At 40.8% G+C, this 19,967-nt stretch overlaps 1 pseudogene; it reads right to left on the reverse strand.

Moving 5' to 3' along the window:
* Positions 1 to 8,991: 8,991 nt before the first annotated feature.
* On the reverse strand, positions 8,992 to 11,028 carry LOC139438315 (ADP-ribosylation factor-like protein 8B pseudogene; annotated as a pseudogene).
* Positions 11,029 to 19,967: the final 8,939 nt, after the last annotated feature.

Genomic DNA, 19,967 nt, shown 5'->3' on the forward strand with positions numbered 1-19,967 from the left:
TTACCACCTCACACCTTATACAAAAGCCAGCTCAAGATGGATCAACGATCTAAATGTAAGAGCCAAGACAATAAAGACCTTGTAAAACAATGTAGGGAAGCATGTACAGGGCTTTGTAATAGGAAATGACTTCATGAATTTCATGCCCTAAACATGAGCAGCAACAGAAAAAATAGGTAAATGGAACTTCCTCAAAGTGAAAGCCTTTGCATCTCAAAGGAGTTTGTCAAGAAAGTGAAAAGACAGCCTATATAATGGGAGAAAATATTTGGACTCCATATATCTGATAGGAGACAAATATTCTGTATATATAAAGAAATTCTGTATCTTAAAAATAAAAAGACAAACAACCCATTTAAAAATTGAGCAAGAGATTTGAACAGATGCTTCTTGAAAGAAGAAATATAAATGGATAAAAAAGGCACATGTAAAGATGCTCAAAATCACCACGTATTAGGGAAATGCAAGTCAAAACTACAATGAAATACCATCTTACTGCCATTAGACTGGTGGTTATTAAATAAAACAGAGTACTACAAGTGTTGGAGAGGATGTGGAGAAATAGGAACACTCATCCACTACTGATGGGATTGCAGAAGGATCCAGCCATTCTGGAGGACAGTTTGGTTGTTCCTCAAAAAAAAAAAAAAAAAAAAAACAGCTATTTCTTCTTCCCTTTCCCTACCTTCAGCAACTACAGCAGCCAGATTCTCCACATCAATGCTAAAATGTCTTCTAATATTTATCACAATAGGCCACTGGGTGGGCTGAGGGAGAGTGTAAACTACAATGTAAATCATTTTCCATGTGGTGGAACAGTGCTCCAAAATGTATTCACCAAATGCAACAAATGTCCCATGATGATGTAAGAAGTTGTTGATTTAGGAGGAGTGGGTGAGGGTTATGGCATTATGTGGGGACCTCTTATACTTTTTAATATAACATTTAAAAAAATAGAGAGAGAGAAAAAAAAAAGACTCTATAGATTTGTCATATGACCCATCAATTCCACTGCTGGGTATATACCCAGAAGAACTTAAAACAAGGGCACAAACCGATATATGCACACCTATGTTCATAGTGGCAATATTCCCTAGGCCAAAAGCTGCCATCAACACAAAAGTCCATCAACAGATGAATGAATAAGCAAAATGTGGTATGTACATACAGTGGAAAACTACTCAGCTGTAAGAAGGAATACGGTACTAACACATGGGATAACGTGGATGAATCTTGAGGACATTATGTTGAGTGAAGCAACCCAGGATTTGAAGAACAAATACTACATGACTTCTTTGATATGAATTAGGCAAATCAAGCTATTTCAGACAGCTAGAGACTGGATGATAGGCTTACAGGAAATTGAAGGGAGAGGAATGTTGTGAGCTGATACCTACATGGGTGAAATCTATGATAAAGTGGTGGTAAGTAGTTGTAAAGGAAAGAGATAAGAGGGGGCATAGAGGTACTACACAGAGATACTACATAGAGCTTTGCAGGCTTGAGGGGCGTAGGGTTGGGTGGATAAGTCAGATGGCCCAAGGAATTGGGGGAAGGGTTGAGGGAGCAGATGAACATGGGAGATTGTCAGGTATGTGGTTGAAATTATAATGTTGAGAAAACTCTTTAGAAATGTAATAAGGAAGGTTTACCTGTTTAAGGTGCATAATGGGGGCATCTGGCACAGGGGCAGGCTTCTAGGGAGTATGTGAGTACTTATTTATTACCAGTGTGTTATATCATTGTGTGGAGACTCATATGATGTGCAGGAAATTGTACATCCATCCTTGGGAGGTCAGATGTTCTCAAACAGAGGGAATTATGTCTTTTGAGAGAATTGGTAGCTCTCAATGTGGAGTGTCAAGCCCTCAGCATTGTTTCAAGTATCTAGGAATCTTATCCCTCAAGCAGTGAAGCTTGGTTGTCATTGTGAGCCCTGAGGGGAGGGGGTAAAAGGAATAGAATAGATGGAAGCAGGGTAACTGGCAGGTAATGGAAGTACTCCACATGATCGTGCAATGATGGATAACAGACAAGTTGAATTTCACCAAAAATATGTAACAGTGTACAGTCTAAAACATCAACCATAATGTAAAACAAAATGGAACCATTTTTGGTAGCTATGTTTCAATATCTGTACATCAGTTGCAGCAAATGTAACATGAATATGTAAGAGATCATTGCTGGAGAAGAGGGAAAAGGGTTTGATGTTGGATATATGGGTTTCTCCAATATAGTATATGTGACTTTATTGTGACCTAAAACTTTTTTAAAGAAAAATTAAAAATAAAAAAGGATGTAGACAGAGGAAGGAATGAATGAAATTGCCTTGCCACTGTACAGGCAGGGCAACATCTATTACAATACCATAGGCAAAATGTCAAAAACAAAGTTTTATGATTTTTTCATTTCTTAATAACCCAATTGTTTTTACATTTTTTTAGTTTTCCTAAATTCATATGTATTCTATTTCTAATCTTTAAGTCTATCATTTCAATTTCATTTTCCTATGAACTGAATTAGGCAATATACTAGGCTTCATTTTTTCAGAGGTTTTGGACCACAGAGGGGTTCAAGTATGGCAGGGGAGGAGCCCTGTTGTGGGGTGTTACTGATGGGAGACACATGGTTGGGAGGGAGTTCTCCAGGGTATGAACAAAGGTATATAAAAATGTTCAGATATTTGTTGGGTACTTTCACAGTAGTCAGAGTTTCAAACAACAACTGAGGGAGTGCTGAGTTCCTAGCCAGAGGAGTACTGTCACATTCCCCAATGGAACAGCAACAATTCCCCCAAATGCAGGGGAAAAGACCAATAAATAAGGATGGTCCAAAAATGAGACCTTGATACTGATGGCTATCACTAGGAGCCTGTGTTCCTGAAATATCAACTAGACCTAGAGCTGCAAGGTGCCTAAGTGTTACCTCCTGAGAACATCCATGTTGCTCACATGTAGCCACACTCTAAGCCAAATTCAGCATGTAAATGCATTACATTTTCCCCAGGTCAGACATGACTCCTGGGGATGAACTTCCCTGGCACCAAGGGATTACTACCAAGCACCAGTTGGTGATGCAACTAGAAAAAGATCTTGACGAAAAGGGGGCAATGGCAAAGACAAATGAATTTTATGGCTAAAAGACTTCAAAATGAGTCAGGAGTTCATCTGAGGGGTCACACTATGCATGTCTCTGCAGGATCCCACAGACAGCCAAAGTAGTACAACACCAGGTCCTGTGCTCCTGAGGGCTACAGTGATACACAGGTTTTACAGTCATGGCAACTAACTCTGGAGTTCAGTTCCTTGTCAGTGGACCCTACTTTGGAATTTGTGCTCCTGAGTGTGATGGAGTTGGACTCAGATGTGATCTTTCTAGAGATGTCTCTTTTGTCACTTTTACTGAAGCTGTAGTTGGTGCTGGCATTGGTGTACACCCAGGAGATTAGAATTGCTGGACTGGCCATGTACCAGCTGTCCCTGAGTCTCAGCAGACTTGCAACTCCTATGCTCTGGTTCATTGGACTTAGCCAGGTCAGCTAACAAGAAGGTAAAAACAGTCAACCACCACACCAAGTAACAGAGAGTTTACAACTGCAAGCAGGAGAATCACATCTATCAAAAGGCACTTCTTAGATCATAATGGAATGAAGCCAAATGTAACATTTAAAATAATATATAGAAGAAGAAGAAAAAAGGAATCAATAACAGGCCGAGAGCAGGAAAAAACACAAATATATGGAGATTAGACAATACACTCTTTCACAAACAGTGGGTCATAGAAGAAACTATTAGAGAAATCAGCAAATACATTAAAAAGAATGAAAATGAGACAAGAACATATAAAAATCTATGGAACGCAATGAAAGCAGTACTGAGAAGGAAACTTAGAGATCTCAATGCTTACGTTAAGAAAGAAGAAAGCTATTATCACAAATCAGACTGCACTCATTGGAGGAATGAGGAATAGCAAACAGATGGAAAGAACTAGTAAAGATTAGATCAGAAATAAATGGAATTGTGAACAAGAAAAGGTAATAGGGAGAATGAGGAAAATGAAAGTGTTTTTTTTTCAAGAAGATCAACAAAATAAAAAAACCATAGAGAGATAAAGAAAAAAGGGAGAAGATTCAAATAAAGAACATCAGAAATAAGGAGGGGATGGGACATTACTACTGAAATAAGAAAGATCATAAGATGATTTGTGATTTCTTTGAATTTATCTCTTTCTTCTTTGTTTAATATAGGTGTTTAGTGCCATCAGTGCCCCTCTCAGTGCTGGCTTCACTGTATCCCATACATTCTGATAAGATGAGAACTCATTTTCATTTGTCTCAATATAGTTACTAATTTCACTTACAATTTCTTGTTTGACCCATTGATTGTTTAGGAATGTATTTTGCCTCCACACATTTGCGAATTTTCTTCTTTCCCATCTTTTTCAGTTTCATTCCATTATGATCTGAGAAGGCGCTTTGTATAATTTCAGTCTTTATATATTTAATGAGATCTGCATTGTGTCCTAACATGGTCTCACCTGGAGAAAGATTCATTGGCATGTCAGAAGAAGTATAACCTGCTGTGTTTGGATGCAGTGTACTCGACATGTCTGTTAGGTCTAACTCATTTCTCACATTGTTCAAGTTCTCTGTTTCCTTATTGATCTTCTGTCTAGTTGCTCTATCTGATGATACGAACGGGGTATTGAAGACTCCAGTGATTATTGTAGAGATATCTGTTTCTCTTTTCAGTTTTGCCATAGTTTGTCTCACGTATTCTGGGACACCCTGGTTAGATGCGTAGATATTTATGATTGTTATATCTCTCCAGTGGATTTCCCTTTTACTAATATATAATGGCCTTTTGTACATCTTACAACGTTTTTTGCATTTAAAGTCTGTTTTCTCCAAAATTAGTATAGGTGTTATCTTGCTCTTTTTTTTGTTACTTTTGCATGGGGTATCTTTTTCCAGTATTTTCCTTTCAGTTTCTATCCCTGGGTCTAAGGCGAGTCTCCTCAAGCTGCACATGGATGGCTCACAAGTATTTCTCCATTCTGTCCATCTATAACTTTTGATTGGGGACTTTAATCATATTCAATGATATTACTGTAAATGCATTATTTACTTCCACCATTTTAGTCTTTGGTTTTCATAAGTCATATTATATTTTTGTCAGTCTTTTTACTCTTTTGGTTATCCTTTCTGTTATTCTTTCTTCTATACCCTCCTCCAGGCCTCTCTCTCCTTCCTTTTTCTTTCAGGCTCTAATACTTCCTTTAATATTCCTGCTAAGGAAGATTATTTTTTATGAACTATCTTTTCTTTGTTTGTGAATATATTCTATACTCAACTTCATATCTGTAGGACAGTTTTACTGGATAAAAAATTCTTGGCTGACAGTTTTTCTCTTTCAGTATCCTAATTGTATCATACTACTGTCTTCTCATCTCCATGGGCTCTGAAGAGAAATCCATGATAATTTTCTATTGGGCATCACTTGTGATGGTTTCCTTCTTCTAGCTAATATCAGGATTTTCTTTTTCTCTTTGACATTTGACATTCTGGGTATTTTGTGTTTTGGAGTAGGTCTAATTGGATTTATTCTGATTGGGGTACAGTGTGTTTATTGGAAATGTGCTTTAAAGTTTGCGAAATTTTCTGATATTATTTCCTCAAATACTCCTTCTGCCTCTTTCCCTTCTGATTTCCTTCTGGATCTCCCATGGCATGTATGTTATTTTGTTTCATCTTGTCAACTTGCTGAGCCCTTGCTTAATTTTTTCCACTCCTTTCTCTTTCTGTTCTTTTCTTTCTTCACTTTCAGCTGTTCAGTCTTGGTTTCACATTTTCTTTCTTCTATCATTTCGAGCCTGCTGTTGTATGCCTCTAACGTGTTTTTTTTTTTTTTTTGCTCACCAGATTCCTTTTTTTAAATTTATTTATTTTTAATTGATTTTGTAAAAATATTACATTAAAAAAATATATATATATATATGGGGTCCCATTCAACCCCACCACCCTCACCCCACCACTCGCCCCCAGCAACACTCACTCCCCTCATCATGACACATCCATTGCACCTGGAAAGTACATCTCTGGGCATCTCTGCACCTCATGGTCAATGGTCCACATCATGGCCCATACTCTCCCACATTCCATCCAATGGGCCCTGCAAGGATTTACAATGTCCTGTGATTGCCCCTGAAGCACCATCCAGGGCAACTCCAAGTCCCAAAGGTGCCTCCACAGCTCATCTCTTCCTGCCACTCCCCATATCCATAGCCATCATGTCCATTTTTCCCACTCCAATGCCACCTTTTCTTTGTGGGCCTTGGATTGGTTGTGTCCGTTGCACCTCTATGTCAGGAGGAGGCTCAGATTCCACATGGATACTGGATGCAATCCTCCTGCTTTCAGTTGTAGGCACTCTTGGCTCCCTGGTGTGGTGGTTGTCCTTCTTCAACTCCATCTTAGCTGAGTGAGGTGAGTCCAATAAATCAGATTGTAGGAGCTGGAGTCTGTTGACGTTCAGGGCCTGGCTATCATATTGTCAGTCCAGAGATTCAAATCCCCTAAATATATCTTAAACCCCAACACCAACTGCAATTCCAGTAAAGTATGATGAAAGTCTTATGAGCTCCAAAGAAGGGCCATCTGACATGGCAGTGAACCCTGTCTGCCATGACCATCTAATGTGTTTTTTATTTCACATATTGTGACTTCCATGTCCATGAGTTCTGTTTATTTTCTCTTCAGAATTTCAAATTCTTTGTACCACTCAATGGTTTCTTATTGTCACTTATCTCTTCAGTCATATTGTCTTTCAACTCATTAATTTGATTGGGGAAATTTGTATGCAATTTGTTAATTAGTTTTCTCAAATCTTGCAACTCTTGGGAATTTGATATATTCCTTTTTTGGGGCCGTGTTCTTCCATTTTTTTAGTATGGCTCCTAATTTTTGCTAATGTCTAGCTATCTGATTAGGATGTAGTTTAATCAGATACTCACTTTTTTTCTCCTTTGTGGGCATTTAGTGGAGGAAGGCTGTGTGTTACCACTGCTCTTTGATTCTTGGTTCAGCTTGGATCATTAGAATTGTCCCTGTTAGTTGCTCAAAATTGGGTTCTGGACCCAGTAATTGGTTGCAGTCCTGCTCCTACAGCTTTGGAAAAGTAAGTTATAAAGGCCAGAAAAAGCCTTTCTTACTTATTTTTTATTTTCTTACATGCACTTCCTTGGTCTACCAGTAGATGGTGACCTTGAAACACAGATGGGATTAATGTGACCGAGGCTCCTGCCTGGAAGGTAAGAGCTTCATAATTCAAACTTTCTCAGAGACAGTTCTCCAGCCTTCTCTGCAGCCCCCTCACTTTTCCACGTAGAAAATAATTTCACTCCTCTCTTGGGTCCTCAACAATCAGTCCTGGTTAGTAGAGGAGATTGGGAGGGTTGTATATATTTAGCCCCTTGCTGTCTCACAAGGCAACAATGGCATGATCTCACCCAGTCCAGAAGAGCTCATGGGAACACAGCAAACCAAATTTACGGGTTAAATGTTGTCAGCCTTTGTCTATGCTCCTCTCTCTCCCCTTTTGTGAGGTGGCAGATCCCTGGAGCTCACTTTGTCTGTAGCCAGAGACCCGATTATTCTAACATATCTTTAGTGTGGTGGGGAGGTGCCAGCAGTAACAGCTGATGTTTTCACCTCTCAGCTCTGCTTTTGTGATTCCCTCGTTTGTTCCTCTCTCCTCTGGGGGGTGTCCAGCCTTCACTTGGTATCCTAAACTCTAGAAGATCTTTCTCCTGTCTGTTTCAGCCTGTGTCCTAGCTATTTTTCTGGAGAAGTGAAGCGCATGTCTTTCTAGTCTGCTATTTTTCTGGAAGTCCCCTTGTGGACCTTTTCAAATCTAGATAATAAGTTATCTGCTTCCAATATAGAACAAAGGGATAGTCATGGGATAAACTTTTTTGTGAAGGTTTGAAGTTGTGTAAACCCAGAAAATTATATTCTTATAAAAGATCTATTCCTGTAGGTTTAAGCCTATTTTAATTAGGACCTCTGACTAGGTTACTTAGCTAAGTTGTGGCCCAGAGTGGTGTTTTACATCTCTTACTGGAGTCCTTTTTTTTTTTTTGAACAAGGTGACATTCTTAACAGGTTTTATTACATTGGCTGAAATGCTCTAAATTCATGAAAACTTTTGAGAAAATCTTCAATTCCCAACCCCTTAAAAAAGTGGATGAACCGTGAAAGAAATAAAAGAGAGAAGTAATGATCTAGACAGATATAAAACAGCATGCCTTTGTTCCTCCCGTATCCCCAACTGCAATCTGGTGATGAAGAAATCTCAGAAAGCACTTTTAACAATCAGGTAAGATCTCATCATCAAATAAGAACATTGATCTGGTGCCTCTGTTCCCACTTTGCAGACCATGTTTTTTTTTTAATTCCTAAGGTGTAATTATACATTTCACATGCATTTGTGAGATAAGATAAACACTATGTTTATATCCCACCTGAGTCAGGCTTAAAGGTTTTCTAAATACTGTGAGTGGCACTAGAAACTTCATGCTGTCTTAAGTCAGTATCTTTAGTATTAAGCTACTGGACTCTATAATTAAATATCACAGATAGACTTTTACTGACAATCAATATAAAAATCTGGCCCTGAAAGACCAGAACAGAAATATGCAATTTTCTTGATTTAAGGTGGTCAAAATATGGTTTTTAAAAAGCTCTGCACACTGTTTAAGACAAGTATGTGCAAGAAGCCTTTTTATGTGTGTGCTGACTTTATCATGACAACTCTAGCCAGTTCTTTATGAAGGATTAGGAATGCACGTCTTCAGCAGTGCACATGAGAAATAAACTCTGAAAAAGGCAATTTCTTAGGTTTAGGAGGACCGTATTCTGGGAAGTACTTCAGAGGAACGGACAATAATTTTAGGATTATAGCCAAGAAGGACTGGAAGACTTCAGGAGATTCTTCAGCTTCTTCTAGATTTTGAATGTTGAATTAGCCACTGAAGTGTGATATCTATATTATCCTTTTCTTTGCAGGAAACTGAATAGCAGCAAATTTCTCTATCCTGAATAGCAGAGAGATTCATTTTTTCAATTAGCTGTTTCTCATCCAAGGCATTAGGAAGATCTCTCTTGTTTCCAAGTACTAGCACTGGAATTCCTTGTAACTGTGGTTTGTCTAGAAGATTATGTAGCTCATTTCGAGAGGCTTCAATCTTTTCACGATCTGCAGCATCTATCATATAAACAAGAGCATTGACTGCTCTGCAGTACCGTTCCCACATGCTCCGGAATCGAGGTAGCCCTCCTATGTCCCAGATCTTTATTGTGACGTTACCTTTAGTTACTTTCCTCATGTTGAAGCCCACTGTGGGTATCATATCTTCACTGAATGGACCTGACGCGATGACATTGACGAAGGTGGTCTTGCCCGAGTACTGCAGCCCTACGAGCGTCAGCTCCATCTCCTCTTTCCAGAAGAGCGACCGGAACCAGTCCAGCAGGCGGGAGATGAGCGCCAGCAGGATGGCGACCGGGAGAAAGAACAAGCGACGGGCCTGGCGGGCGGCGGCGGCAGCTTCTACACAAGCGGGCCTCGGCCCGGAACCGGAACCGCAACGGCTCCTCGGGACCCCGGCCCGGCGCGGCTGGCACTGGCGGGCGGCGGCGGCCGGAGCCAGGAAGCCCAGTCTGGAGTCCTTTATAAGAGAATATAATTCAGAAAGAAAAGAGAGAAAGTCATGAAAGCAATAAAACCCAGAAGAGAAGGAAGAGACCAGCAGACATGGTGATGTTCCTTTCCATGTGACATGACAGAGGAGTCTGGGATCACTGGCAGTCTCTTCAGTATGAAAACATCACCTGATAATGCCTGAATTTGGACATTGTTCTCAGCCTCAAAATTGTAAATGTGTGAGGTAACAAATTCTATTGTTAAAAGACACTCCATTTCATGGTATCTGTATTTTGGCAGCTCAGCAGACTAGAACAAATTCCCACTCCCGTGCACAGAAATTAGAAGGAAAACAGGTTATGTGCATGAAACCATTCTGAAACCCTGCTGCAGGGCATACGTCATTAGATTTCAAGGTCTGAAAGTCATCTATGAACCATGATTTGTCCTCTGGTCCTAATGGAATGGCAGGACCACCCTATTCAGGGGCAGTTTCCCCTTATCAAATACGGGTACTCTCCACAATCCCTGGGGATAGGACTCACCCTATGAAAAAACTGGGGTAATGGCCAGACCCTGCCGTCCTGAGAGCACATCCTCCAACCTCTGAGAACACTCTGATGGTAGCAGTCTTCCTTAACACTAGCATGGAAGGTTCACCCTCTCCAAGCACCCGGAAATACTCACACACATGAGTAGGCCCGCTCTCTTGGCCTGAAAGACATCTTTGATCCAATCCTCAGATTACATAATACTGCCTTTGAAATATTTTTTTCTCCATTATGTCCATTTTCTATCCCTTTTAGTCCAGTCTGGCAGAGGTTCCAGGCAGAGCTTTCAAAAAACGTGATGATTTTGCATGTAGTACACAGGAGCCAAATCATCAGAAAGTAGGACTTTCCACAGATCTTTCCTGGGTAATTGCACCTCCCATATGACTTGCACTGACATAACTGATTCTATTTTCAATTAAACCCCACATGGAGCACTTTCTTTGGGGAGTCACTTTCATAAAACCCAGAATTTGCCAACTCATTGGTTTTTGTTTCCTTTGTGTCCCAGAGTTCAATTCTCAGCTTATCCCTTTCCTCTTTCATTTTACTATAAGCTGCAAGAAGAAACCAGGCTGCACTTTCTAAACGCAACTTGGAAACCTGCTCAGCTAAATATCCAGGCTCAACAATTTCAGGTCTACCTTCCATTCTACATCAGAATCAGTTTTACAATGTTCTTTGCATTTTAAGACAAGGATTGCCTTTACTCGGAGTCCAGTAACACATTCATCATTTCTGCCTATGGCCTCATTAGAAGTACTTTTAGTAGTCATTCGTCTACCAACAGTCTCTTCAAAGCAATCTAGGTTTTTCTATCAAGCGACTCACAACTCTTTCAGCCTCTACCCAATAACCAATTCCAAAGCCATTCCACATTTTTGGTATTTGGACTAGCAGCATCCCAGTTCTTGTACTAAAATCACTTTTAATTTCCTGGCTACTCTATATTATACCATGAAATGGGTTGGTTTAAACACTGGGTTTTTAGTGGCTTACATTTTGAGGTATGGAAAACTTCCAAACCAAGGTGTCATCAAGGAAATGCTTTCTTCCTGATGATTGGCTGCTGGTGATCCTTGGCTCCTTTGCCACACAGCAAGACACATGGTGCCTGGCATGCGATGGTCTCTCCATTCTCTTCTGGGTTTAGTTGATTTTGGTTTCTCTGTTCAGAATTCAAAGTTGTCTTTGGAGGGGTGAAGGGTGTCAGCATTAGCACCTGCTTGTTGCAACTCACAGTATTAGCCTTGAGATTCCCTTCTATAGCTCCTCTTTCTTCTGATCAGTGTCCAGCCTTTGCCTGGTGTCTTAGCCTAGGACAGCTATCTCCAGGTCATTTCATTCTGTCCCCGAGCTATTTTTTATAGGGAAACATTTGTGTGTTTGCATTATTAAACACAACCATCCATACCAAATCACAGTGTTATACAGTTTCTAGATCAGGGTTTCTTAACAAGAAGTCCATTGACCTTGAACTGAAATACAAAACAAAACAAAACAAAATGAAAACATTATTCTCAAGGGGATGTGTTAGTGTGGGTGTGGCATATTCATATTATTACACACAGTGAGGAATTGTTCCATGGTTTTCACCTGACAGGAAACGGGTCCATGGAAAATAAGTTTAAGAAACTTGCCCTAGATTATCCTTTAGCTTTCTTTGAATTCAAACTAACCTCCCAACGGTACCTTTCACTCACTATAATGTGCTACCACCAACTCTACCCATTTCCCCACATTTATAATCCCTATTAAACTTTCTACATACATTTGGATTCAATTACCCTCTGAAACCACATGCTGAAAATAAGCAGGGATAGGATAGCAAAACAGACAAAACAGACTTAAATTGTAAAAACAATTATAGGGGATACAGAAGCCTATCTCTAGAATAGACCAGATATTGGGTCACAATGAAGCTCGAAATAAATATGAAAAACAATGAAATTCTACAAAGCACCTTCTAGAATCAAAATAGAATGGAACTAGAAATCACTAACAGAGGGGAAGGAGATAATATCAGAAATGTGTGGAGGCTTAAAAACACACTGCAAAATAATTAGTGGGTTGTAGCAGTTTGATATGGGCATGAATTCCAAAAATAGACATTGGATTATGTTTGTCATCGGGTCTGTACCTGGGCATGATTAAGTTATGAATAGGGCTTTGATTGAGCCACATCCTTAGGGCATTAAGTCTCTACCACTTGCTGTGTGGGGACCCACTGATAAAGGGCATGGCAGAGGACAGAGTCAAGCTTTCTTAATGTTGAAGTGATGACGTTCAAGTCTGATGCTAAAATCTTAAGTTCAAGCCCTGGGAAGTAAGCATACAGAGTAAAGAGAAGCAAGCCCCAGGAAGAGAAGAAACCTGAACTCAGAGAGAAGCAAGACCCTGGAAGGGAAGAAGAACCCTAAACCCAGACAGAAGTAAGACCCTGAGAGGGAGGAACCCAGGAAGCCTGAAGCCCGGCTGACATCACTAGCCATCTTGATGCAACACGTGAAAACAGACTGGTGAAGGAAGAAACTTATGCTTTTCAGCCTGGTACCTGTTAGCTCCTACCCCAAATAAACACCCTTCATAAAAACCAACCAATTTCTGGTATTTTGCATCAGCACCCCTTTGGCTGACTAATACACCCCGTATGGCAACTCACATTTTAGGAATGTTCAAATTTTACAGTGCATATTTTTGAAAGAAAGGGAAGTAATTGCTACTTTACTGTCTCAGCAGGTAAACCTAAGTGAGAACTTGAACAGAAATGAAAAGTTTCTCCATTCAATTTCCAGAAATAAGTTTTGGAAATAAAGAATCACAAAATTAATTTCCCTTAACTCTTGATGTTTTTCAACAAAGAATGTCTAACCTTATAAAAGTGACTAAGAAAGATCTTCAGAAATCACCACAGTAATTATTGCCTGTCCTGGTTTACTCAAGACCACCCATCAGACCAGAAGAAATAAAGGTATATGATCTTGCATGCAGTTACTCTTTATTATACACTTAGCATATACTAAGATTACACTAACATAGGCATTAATTTCTGGTGGTATCAAAAATGAACCTCAACTGACATTGAGTTTTACACGATTTCCCCATTCTCCACTGTTTTAGAGGGGTGTAGATACTGAACGCATCTAACCACTGTGACTCTGTGACTGTTACAGCACTTTTCACACTCTGTATCTGGGCCTTGCCTGGAGGGTGCTGGGAGGGAAGGAGGGCAGAGACGGTGTGAAGGTGGAGAGTACAAGGAAGGTGATTGTTGTAGAGACTCTAAGTGTTTTCTCCAGCAACAGAAGATGAGGGTGAGTTGAGCAAGTCAGAAACTGTGTTTTGGCTTTAGGTTTGACTTAAAACTTGGTTTAATAGAGAAACTCTTAAGATTTAATAGTTTCATTTCAATTGCAACCTTGAAAGAACTCTAGGCTCTATGCCATTTAGAAGAGTGTAAATGATGCACAGAACAGTGCAAACTATGTAAATCCTGAAGGAGTTATTTTAAGGTATTTTCAGTCAAAACACCTCAGGAATCACCAATGATTATTTGTATTTATTTGTCTTACAGCAAAATAACAGTTGGAAGGCAGATGGGCAAGAGCGATCTCTAGAAGAACTCATAACACTGAGACTTAAATCCCTGTCTAACAAATCAGAGCAGCTCTGGCTTCTGCAGCAGCAACCTCCTCTCAAATCTTCCAACTAAGTCTCCCTCCTTCAGCCAGTCATGTTCCCTACCCAGAAATAAAGGGAAGACTTAACAAAGAGCACTGAGACACCGGTTCTGGAATCAACTCCTAACCACATTAATGAAACCATTTAGGGAAATACTCAAGCGCTGTCATATAGAATCCTTTTAAAATCAGAATGCAAAGATCTGGAATAAAGGGGAAAAGGGTATGTGGAATAATACTCAGGAAAGGTAGTTGAAACTACCAAGTACCACATGGTGATACAACTAGAAAAAGACCTTGAATAAAGGGGAAAGTGGTAAAGAGACAAATGAGTTTTTATGGCTAAGAGACTTCAAAATGAATCAGGAGGTCATCAGAGGGTTCACAGTATGCACATCTCAGCAGGATCCCAGAAGGTACAATCCCAGGTACTGGTGCTCCTGAGGGCTACGGAGACACCCAGTTCATGGCAGATGATTCTGGAGTTCAGTGCCATGTCAGTGGTCCTGACTTTGGAATTTGTTTTGCAGAGTGTGATGAAGTTGGACTCAGATGTAACCTGTCTACACATGCCTCTTCTTTTAGTTTTATTGAACCTGTGGTTGGTGCTGGGATAGATGTGTACCCAAAAGACTTGGATCTCTTGACTGGCCATGTGCCAGCTGGGCTATGAGCCTCAGCCCTGGCTCATGAGACATACTCAGGTCAGCTAACAGGGTGGTGAAGATGGTCGACCACCACACCAGGGAATGGAGAGAGTCTACAACTGCAGGTAGGAGAATCCCATCCATCAACCATGTGGGGTCAATGCCCCTCTTGATTTAGAGGTGGAGTGACATCACCATCCCAGGGTCCACAGGATGGAGGAATAAAATTTGGATTAGAGTGGACTTACTTGTATTCTATTATAGAACTACTGTGACTCTAGCAATGGAAGAAATTGTATCAGTGATGTTGACAGTGGCCAGTATAGTTCATGAGAACAGGGGGATAGAAGAAGAGACATGATGTGGGGACATTTTTGGGAATTGGAGTTGTTCTAAATGACACTGTAGGGACAGATGCTGGACATAATATATACTGCCATAACCCACTCAATGTACTGGGGCAGAGTGTAATCTACAATGTAAAGTATAATCCACGCAGTGCAGCAGTGCTCCAAAATGTATTCACCAAATTCAATGAATGTGCCACAATGATGAAAGAGGGTTTTGATGTGAGAGGCTTGGGAGGGGCGATATATTTTTTAATGTAACATTTTTTGTGATCTATGTATCTTTAAAAAAGAATCAAAAAAAGGGAAAAAAGGAACTATACTGTGGCAGCCTGAGATTAGTTTATGAATCTCAAAAAGAGAAAGATTATGTTTGTAAACTAATATGTTCCTCTGGATACGACAGCCTTCGATTGCATTAAATTCGGTGGAGGTGTCTTTGATTGAATTACTTCTTAAGACTGAGTTAGGGCTTTTCAGATTTGATGATGCCATAGGGTGTAATGCAGATTGAGTGCCCGCCCCCATGCTGGATCTGATGTGAATGGGCACTCACTCAAGAAGACACAGGAAGACAGACCTATGTCATTTTTTATCCTGCTATGTGACAGAAAGGAGAAGGCAGAATCAGCTAAAGCCCCAGGGAGAGGTAAGCCATTCATCTGATAGTTTGCAGGTGACTTAGGGAAGAGAATAGAAGAGCTGAGCCTGAGAAGTCCTGGAGAGAAATGACCTCTATGCCAGGAGAGAGAGGACTGGAATACAAGAGGGAAAGAAGAGACCAGGCAGAGAGCAGCAACCATCTTGCTTCAACATGTGGCAACTGACTTTGGTGAGAAAGCAGCCTTCAGTTGGACTTTCCTTCACTTTGTAACTGTAAGGTTTTATCCCAAATAAAAACCCTCAACAGATTTCTGGGATTTTGATTCAGCATCGCTTCTGGTAAACTAATACATATACCATAAGAAAGAAAATAGACAAAAGGTAGTACCTATTGTTTGACTAATTCCATATAAAGTCTAAGTACATTTAAATTATCACGATGGAAACAAAATAGCACTTATATGCGGCAGAGGAAGGATAGGTTGAGTAACGATTGTTAAGGGGTAGAGTTTTCATTTGTTTTTGGTTTACTATTAGTGGAGTAATGAAAATACTCCAATAATGACTGAATTGATGCATTCACAGCTCTGCAATTATACCAAATACCATTTAGTATAAACTTTGGATAATTTTTATGCTTTATGAATATGCATCCAAAAATTGATTTTTAAAAAATCTGTGGACACAAATTTTCTATTACTTACAAATAAAACAATGCCCTCTCCATCTAAGATTAGGAACAAGACAACGATGCCCACTTATCACTGTTATTCAATATTAGAGAAGGAGTTCAAGCTAGAGCATTTAGAAAAGAAAAAAAAAAAATTAAAGGCATCCAAATTGGAAAAGAGGAAGTTAAACTCTCACTATTTGTGGACAACATGACCCTCTGTTTAGAGAATTCTGAAAGGTCTGTAACAAAACTACTTGGCCTATATTACAATAAATGTGTTCAGCAAAGTGGCAGGATGAAAGATCAGCATGGAAAATCAGTAATGTTTTTGTACACTAGTTACTGAGAAATGTAACGAGGAAATCAGGGGTAAAACATCCATTTACAATAGCAACAAAAAGATTCAAATAGTTAGGAATCAAATTAACCTAAGTACAGGACCCACAAAACAATGCTAAAAGAAATCTTAGATAGTTTTCAGTTACCAGGGATTGAACTTGGGACATCTTACATGCAAAGCAGGTGCTTAACCACTGAGCTGCAGCCCATCTCCAAGAAGGTAATGGATAGATTTTTTGTTTTGTTTTGTTTTTCAGAGGTAAAGAAATTTTGAAAGACCTAAACATATGGAAAAATATTCTGTGGTCATGAACTGGAAGACTAATTATCATGAAGATGTCAGTTCTACCCAAACTGGTGTATAGATTCAATGCAATACCAATAAAAATTCCCACAGCCTACTTTACAGAAATAGAAATGGTAATTACCGAAATCATTTGGAAGGGAAAGTGCACCCAGATAGCCAAAAAGCATTCTAAAAAAGATGAGCAACATAGGATGAATTTTACTGCCTGACCTTTAAACATAATACAAAGCTACAGTAGTCAAAACAGCATGGCATAAAGAGAGACACATCAATCAGTGGAATAAGACTGAAAGTCCAGAAATAAACCCTCACCTCTATGGTCAACTTGTTTTGACAAACCTACCAAGACCATGCTAATGGGATGAAACTGCCATTTCAACAAATGGTGCTGGGAATACTGGATATGTATAATCAAAAGAATGAAGGAGGTCCCGTATTTCACTCTCTATACAGGATTCAACTCAAAATGGAACAAAGATTTAAATATAAAAGTCAGGGCGATAAACCTACTACAAGAAAATGTAGGGAAACTGCGGTCACCCCTCGGGCTGAAGTGTGGTTTGCTGACCTGGCGGGGGGCGGCGGCCATGGTAGGCCTATTCCAAACTGCTGCCCCTGTAATGGGGTGGTTGGTCAGGCCCACCACCACCCCTGAAGGAAGCTCGGCATGGGTGCAGAGTGCCCTTGGGTCTCCCCTTCTTGGCAGCCATGCTTCCATGGCCGCCCCTCCTCCCAGATAGCGCCGCACGATGCCTTCTTTCTCCCTGCGCAGGCGCAGGGTGGAAAAATCCAGTCTGCCCTCTTCCCTTCCCCTAACAGCAGCAACAGCCAGGCGTGGGCGGGAAACTCAAGTCTGCCCTCCACCCCAGCAACAGCAGCCACCAATCCCTAAACCCTGCCCCTTCCCCCAGCAACAGCGACAGCCAATCCCTAACCACCACCCCTCCCCCATCCAGCACCTCCCACTGACCTTTCTCCGGCAACCAATCAGAGCAGGGTGTGGCTTCAACCAATCAGCCTTCCCCAGCCCCTACAAAACTGTTGCCTCTCCCTCAATAAAGTTGGACTTGCGTGTTTACCTTGTCTCCGCAGTAGTTCTTCTGCCGTGCGCCCTCCAGTCCTGAGAGCCCCCGAAAAGGGCCTGGCCTCCCTTGTCCCCAGTTTGTCGCCTGCTTCTCCGGGCGATCCCTTCGTCGCCGGCTTCGCCGGGCAACCCCGTCAGCCGAACTGCACAACCCCTGTGAGACCGACCCCTCGTCTGCTGCCGGACCGACCGCTCATCCTAAGTGGGACTGACCCCTCGTCCCAAGTGGGACCGACCCCTCATCCTAGGCTGGACTGACCCCTTGTCCGCAGCCAGACCCCACCTCTACCGACCGAGCAAGCCGCCACAGGAAACTTTTCAAGACCTTATACTAGGTGGTGGTTTCTTGGACCTTACACCCAAAGCACATGCAATAAAAGAAAAAAATAGGTAAATGGGAACTCCTCAAAGTTAAACACATTTTCACCTCACAGGACTTTGTCAAAAAGGTGAAAAGGCAGTAACTCAATGGGAGAAAATATATGGAAATCACATGTGTGATAAGGAATTAATATCCAGGATATATAAAGAGAAGTTGCAACTCAATGATAAAAAGACCAGTGACCCAACCAAAAACAGGCAAAAGGCTTGAAGAAATATTTGCCCAAAGAGAAAATCCAAATGGCAGAACAAAAACAAAAACAAACCAAAACACTTGAAGAAATGCTCAACATGGCTACTGAGGGAAATGCAAATCAAATCTACAATGAGATATCATTTCACGTCTATCAGAATGGCCACCACTAAAAAGACAGACAACTACAGGTGTTGGAGAGGATGGGGAGAGACAGGAACACTTATCCACTGCTGGTGGAATGTAGAATGGTACAACTTCTTTTGGCCGCTCCTAAAGAAGTTGAATGTAGTTTTGCCACATGACCCTGCAACACCATTACTGGGTATATACCCAGAAGAACTGAGAGCAGTGACATCAACAGACATCTGCACACCAGTGTTCACAGCAGCTTTGTTCACCACTGCCAAAAGCTGGAAACAACCCAGCTCTCCATTAACAGATGAACAGATAAACAAACTGTGGTGCATTCACATGGTGGACTATCAGGCAGCTGTAAGAAGAAATGAAGTCACAAAGTATAGGATAACCTGCATGAACCTGGAGAACATTATGATTGTGTTATTATGCACTAAAAATATTGTGTAGTATGAAAATATTTAATAAAAAGAATCCCAAAGATTGCCAGCCAATACCAGAAGCCAGGAAAGAGGCCTGGGAAAAGACTTTCATAAAGATTTCAGAGGGAGCATGGCCTTTCTGACATCTTGATTTGGGACTTCTAGCCTCTGAAAAACTTTCCGTTGTATTTTTAAACATTGAAAATATGTTAAAAGTATACAGTGAATCTTATCCAAACATCATGTAATGGAGACAGAAATTAGTAACAACGCATGGCAAATTCAGACGCAGAAATCATACAACGTACTCTTAAATAAGCTATGGATCAAAGAAAGAATCACAAGGGAAATTGAGAACATCTTCAGTCAAAAGAAAATGAAAACACAACATATCAAAACTCACGGATTATACAAAAGGCAGAGCTGAGAGGGAAGTTTATAGCTCTAAATGCTTTAGATTTAAGAAGAAGAAAAAGACTTCAGGATGTTGGAGGATTGAAGAGTTGGAGGACTCACTTCTCTCCCAGAAAACCAGGTAGAGGACAGGCAGCCACTGTTTGGGAAACTCTTCCAGCATTTAGGAAACCAAGGGAGGCCTGGACACCACCAGAAGAGAGAGCAGAAAAGGAAAAGAGACTCAACACTAAAGGTCTGTGAGTAAAAGCAGTTGCTTGCACCACCCTCACAGCAGACATCATTGTGTCCAGTAGCCCCTCACTGGCAGCTACAGGCCAACGAGGTTGCACGGATCCACCTCTCCAGGAAAGGGAAGGGAGAGAGATGCAGCCTAGAGCCAATTCATCTTTTGGCCAAAAAGTCTGGTGTGCTCTATCCCATGCGTCATGCTCTTCCAGGTTGGTGGGGCTCCATCATTGTTTGACCTGGAAGCTAGCAGGAGAAT

This window comes from Dasypus novemcinctus, chromosome Y, assembly GCF_030445035.2.
Source record: "Dasypus novemcinctus isolate mDasNov1 chromosome Y, mDasNov1.1.hap2, whole genome shotgun sequence".
NCBI classification, from domain to species: Eukaryota; Metazoa; Chordata; class Mammalia; order Cingulata; family Dasypodidae; genus Dasypus; species Dasypus novemcinctus.